Source organism: Triticum aestivum, chromosome 7D (genome assembly GCF_018294505.1).
Source record: "Triticum aestivum cultivar Chinese Spring chromosome 7D, IWGSC CS RefSeq v2.1, whole genome shotgun sequence".
In the NCBI taxonomy this organism is placed as follows: domain Eukaryota; kingdom Viridiplantae; phylum Streptophyta; class Magnoliopsida; order Poales; family Poaceae; genus Triticum; species Triticum aestivum.
In genome coordinates, this window is record NC_057814.1 from 641,103,205 (window position 1) to 641,109,059 (window position 5,855).

The 5,855-nt window shown below is 45.6% G+C and overlaps 1 pseudogene; it reads right to left on the minus strand.

The window, feature by feature from the left end:
• Positions 1-4,914, minus strand: part of LOC123169392 (splicing factor 3B subunit 2-like) — a 6,906-nt pseudogene extending 1,992 nt beyond the window's left edge.
• Between the last annotated feature and the right edge of the window lie 941 nt (positions 4,915-5,855).

Consider the following 5,855-nt stretch of genomic DNA (forward strand, 5'->3'; position numbering starts at 1 on the left):
GAATGCCTTCCACTATTTCCCCATCTTCCAGTTCCTCCCCCTCTTCTTGCCGAATACCTTGTACTATTTCCCCATCTTCCAGCTCCTCCTCTTCCGCTTGCCGAGTAGCTTCTTCTATTTCCCCATCTTCCAGTTCCTCCTCCTCCAACTCTTCCAGAGTGACTACTACCCCCTCTTCCAGTTCCTCCTCCTCCTCCTCCTCTTCTAGAATGCCTTTTTCTATTCCCCCATCTTCCAGTACCTCATCCTCTTCTTCCTCTTCTAGAATGCCTTTTTCTATCTTCCCATCTTCCAATTCCTCCTCTTCCTCTTCTTCTTCGTCCAGTTCTCCCCAGTTTTTACTGTGATCAGTAGGTCCTCCCTACATAATTGCATAAAGGAAATGTTAGTTCTGCTCACTACTAACTTCATTTACAAGGTTTATCGTGCTGAATCCAAAAACATTTTCGCATACTGGGTTGGGTGCCTAGGCTGTTGGCAAGAAACAATAGCAGGCTTCCAAAGGAAACATACGAGTAATTAGATGGTGTAAAGAGCAACTTTTAAATAGAGAAGTAACCTCGTCGATTGGCGGCTTTTCCAACTCCCCAGGTCCATCACCAAAATTGCCGCCTGATGATGACGGTGTACCTTGCGCTCCAACCAGCACGTACCTGCAAAGTGAGCACATGCGGCGTGTGACTTTTCTGGTTGACAAACTAGACGGGGATCGGGGGAGGATTACTCAGTAGGTTTGGCCAGGGAAACATATGCATGGCTCGACGCGAACAGCGCCCTATGAGTGATCCTTAATTCTTTCTGTTCAAGAACCTTCAGAGGGAAGAAACAACATGTCGATGATTAACAGCGACGACTAGCCAAGCCAAGTAGTGCTATAATAGAATCGTTTGTTAATTATCAAAAAAAATGATGATTAATGCCACTTTGCTTTCTCGGACACAGAGAGCAGCAGTTTACTTACCTGGTATAATGGCCTTTCTGCCTGGTTATCTGACTCCTTCCTCAGCTTCCGAAGCTCAATAACATCAGGTGCTTCCACACCAGCTGGAGTGCTGTTACAGCAACAAGGACAATTAGATACTAGGTGTCTACTGTACTATTTAATTCAAATAAAAGAACTGGTAACTGACGATTAAAATAACTGGCAACAAGAGATCAGAAGTATAGAGAATTACCTTGAGACGGTGTCAATAGACCGAATAACTTCTTCTATTTCCTCATGAATAATTAGTTCCTCCTCCTTTTCTTCCTCTTCATCCTCTTCTTCGTCCAAATCTCCCCAGTGTTTGCTGCGATCGAGAGGTTCTTCCTAGATAACCGCAGAAAGCAAATGTTAGTTCTGCTCACGAAAACCACAATACACTGCAACTAACTTTATTTACAAGGTTTGTCTTGCTGCAGGAATCCAAATAACTTTTTCATATACTGGGATATGGTGCAAAGAAACAATAGCTGGTTTAGAAAGAAAGTGGACGAATAACTAAATTGTGTGAAAAGCAATTTTTTCACATAAGGTACCTCGTCAGGTTCATCACCCAAACTGTCTCCAGGAGAGATTGGGGCATTAAAACCTGGGATCTTCAGATAAGGATAAGAGGGTGGAGGACCAAAGAACTGGCAAAAAATGAATCAGGGTCAACTGGCTAATGATGAAAGCACTGTCAGTACGAAAACCAGACAAACATAGGTTAGAAAATACATACCTGCATCCTGGTAACCCATGGGGGCGGGGCACCGTCAGGCATACCAAGAGCTTTTTTAAGCTCCTGGGACAGCATACCTGGTTTCATTACCTTAAGCTTCGGCTGTCGAATGTGCAAGTAGAACTACTTAGCATCAGAACCATATATGGACTCATGGATGGTGTCTGCCAAATATAGAGGAGCACGTACCTCAAACTCCTTCCCTTCATAATATAGATCACCATAACTAGTCAACTTGGGTTTCGTTTGATATTTGAAGAATGCATCATGCAAAACCTGTGGAAAACAAAACATTATTAGCCTTGAATGACACCATGGTACAAAGTGATAACTGGGCAGATCTATTATACTAAAGTTGCATCAAATACGATAATTCATCTTTGAGCCTGAGCTCATCTGCTTATTAGTTGTGTAAGTTCCCACAACAATAGAATGGCACTCAGGGAGTTACTCTTATGGGTTCATGGAGGATTTAGGATTGCATCAAAAAGAGGGCCTGAAATACAAACACGGCAAGAAAACTAGAGAAGGCACTGAACAGTAGCAATATATGTACTGATGGTTGTATAGAAGAAAACAGAGGAAACGAAACACACAAACTGCTTCACATTTGCAGCTTTCGCAACATAACTAAACTACTACGATATGCAGGTGGAGATGTTGACCTCATAATCCATATCCATATATCCCCTCTTGGGCTGCATACGGCTGTGCTGCTTCTGTTTCAATGTCTTGTTGTTCTCCTTCTCAACGTATGCCTGCATAAACATTTAGAAAATCAATTGGGCTTTCCTTTTTTGTGCAGGCAAGTTTCCAAAATTTATTAGCTTGCCAAAGGACTGCGCCAACATGCAACATTTCCCATGATAGAACAGACACTGGCACGAGCTTACAAATATAACACTGGATTTACCAGCCAATCAGCCAATAAACCCGAATAGTAGCTTCACTGAAACCAACACAAACACTCCATGTATGTTCCTCAACTCCAAGAAAGTAAGTTACCTGTCTTATTTTTTCAATTCCAGTTGCAGCAATGAAGTCAGGAAGCTGGAACGGTTGTTTTTGAAAACCCCTCTTTCCCTGAAACAGCAACATAATGCATGAATCCAAAAATATGAACAGAGAAATAGGTGAATATGGCAGTCCTGGATGCTATCTTCAGTTTAGAATTTTGTAGTCTTCAAGAAAAAGATAACATTTCAAGAAGTATGATCTGATTCTAATGCACGGAAAATCAAAAGCCATGGACTCTAGTTGGACTCTAATCTGTACAGCAGAAGGGGCATCAAATGAATGCCCACAAGATTCAACTATCCTATATACCCCCACCAGAAAAAGAAAAAAAAAACTATCCAGTATACACTACAGAAACCATTCAAGTAGTACAACACCATTTCCAGCCTCCTCGATTGTTACAACAGTCCCTGCAAGAATTACAAATCCATATAAGAAGGGTGAAACATGTTGGACATTATGGGCATGTTTGGTTTGTTGCCCCAGATAGCCAAGCCACAATTTTGGTAAAGCATAATCAAGACGTCTCCAAAATGCCAGTAAGGTTGAGATTATTGAACTCTTCTCTAGTTGTTGCTGTGGTAAATGGATCCCACATTTCATATAGTACTTCTCATCAAAACATAGTCAATGTAGGTCTTGGTTTACTGATTAAATCACAAGGCATATAGCTGTTCAAACGGGTCACAAATTGGATTGGCATTTCAGAAGAATAATGTTTGAAGCCTGTTACTCAGATAAATATCTATTTATTACAGCCCAACTATCTATAGCCATGTCAGCAGAAGCGGACCTCAAATAAATAACTAATTGGTATAGCCAGCTATCGCTTAGCCATGTCAGCAAAAAGGGCACAAGCAGCAGGCATGCCCATGAGTTGAGTTTTCCTACTATGCACCAACAAAAGCCTAGGCACAACCAAAATATTGCAGAGCATGCTAAATATTGGAGTTAGGCCAAGCGACCAAATCTTAGGGACGATACAAATTTAAGGTAGGATAAAACTGGGCAATCAAGCCTCGACAAGGCACATGCTCCCACACTCACTCCCTGGTTGACTTAGAAGAAAATGGAGCCATCTTCTGCATAATGACTCACCGAGCAACTAATTTCACAAAACTTGGTTATCATACTAAAAAAATTAGATGTTTGAAAACTCACAAACCTGCAAGTACTTTCGTTTCTGGCACCAGTGTCTCGGAACCGGCACGGTGTTCCTGCAGGACTTGAGACATACAAGCAACTACGGATCAGGGGCATTACCATCCCAGACCTAGCAAGGGAGACAAACAGCAAAGCACGTGTCAGATGAAGAGCGCATTCATGTAAACATACCACAGCTAGCTAACAGCGTCAACATGTCGACATAGATGGCACAACACATTGCGGTAATAGGAGAGCGATTGAAAGAGGGAAAGCACCTCAACAACATCAGGCCTGCTGCACGTCTGCCTCAGCTCTGAAATCTTCACCCTCCGCAGCTGCTTCCTCTGCTTCTTCGACAGGACAATTGCTTCCTCCTTCATTGGGGCCTCCTGCTCAGCATCAGCAGCATCTGGCCCCTTGTTCACCGCGGCATCCGCAGCGCCTTCCCTCTCATTCTGCTCGCCCTACCAACAACAAAATTTCGCTCTAGTTCAAGCAGAGGACCCATTTGCTGTCAGCAGGCACCAAACCCTCGCCGAAACCCCGCGAAAAACCCTACCAAATTCCGCCGAAATGGACAGTAAGGGAGGAGGAAGGCGCGGATACCTCGGCGGGGGGAGAGGACGGCGCGGAGACCTCGGCGGGCGCGGCGGCCGCGGGGTCCGCGAGGCCGAATTTCTCGAAGACGGCCGCGAAGGCGCCGAGGAGGAGGGGGTCGGCGGCGCCGAGGTCGGGCTTCTCCGGCACGTACTCCGCCTCCACCTGCAATAGAACATGGAGTTAGGCGCGGCTCAAGCGGATTACGGGGCGGCGGAGCAGGAGCTCGCCTGGGGAGCGGGGTCGGGGCCGGGGCGGGCGCTCTCCTCGCCGGCCCCCGCATTGGCGGCCGCGGCCATGCTCTTCCTGTCCCTGCGGCGGCGCAGGCGGCGGGGGCGGCCGCGGCCGCGGCCGCTGTCCCGCGGCGTGGGGCTCGCCGCGGCGGCGACGGCGGTGGGCATGATCGTCGTCAGCAGGAGCGAGCGAGGCGACGAGAGACGGGCTTTTGCTCTAGCTTGTGGACTGTGGTCGGTCTTGATTCTTGACTTGTGTGTGGGGGGTTCGTTTGTTGGGCCCAGCCCAAGCTGGGCTCTATGGCTTTCAACATTTGCTACTCCTAGAGTGAAACATCTTAACCCATAAATTTCACCTACTAATAATAAATATTGAAGCCATAAATTGATATCCTGAAAGCATCCTAACCCATAAATATCGATGCCCGTAAATGATGAGAAAATTGTTTAAAAACTGGGCTTCAAGATAGCACTTCAGGATATCGATTTCACCTACTAAATATTATGAATGATCAAGCCAGATTTTTTTTATGGATGAGGCCAATGATCGTAAATTCAATTTGGCTCCAGGGAGCATGTGCTCCTGCGTGTGAAAAATAATTTTTGAAATGTCAAAAAAATCCCAATAATTTTTTTATATATATTTATAGTCACATCCGAATGCTACGTGCAAAGTTTTAGGCAAAAAGGTTTAAACATTTTGGCATGTGAATAAAAAAACAAATTTAAACACCGAATGTTATCTCAAAATTTCACCCCAATTTTTTTTCCACCTTCAAGCATCAAGATTGCAGCCTGTAAAAAAGAGACATGTTATCTTCCTGTAAAAAAAAACTCACGCCCAGCACGCGCACCGAGCCATGGCGGGCCCTCCTCTGCTCAGCGCCGCACGAACCCAAGGCCGTGGCCATCCGATTGCAGCCTCGGCTGCACGCGCCGACCGATCCGACGACACGGGCTCGTGTCCTACCCTGCAGTGAGAACAGAGAAGGGCTTCCTCCCCGCCGACAACATTTCCACCCCCGGCTTGAAGCCCCCCCAAGGGCCTTGCTAGTCATTTTTTTTATCCATGCCCTAACTTTCCGTCTTTCTTAAATTCTACTAGGATTGTCAGTGAAGTCCCAGGATTTGACAGCACATTAGAAATCCGGTCAGACTC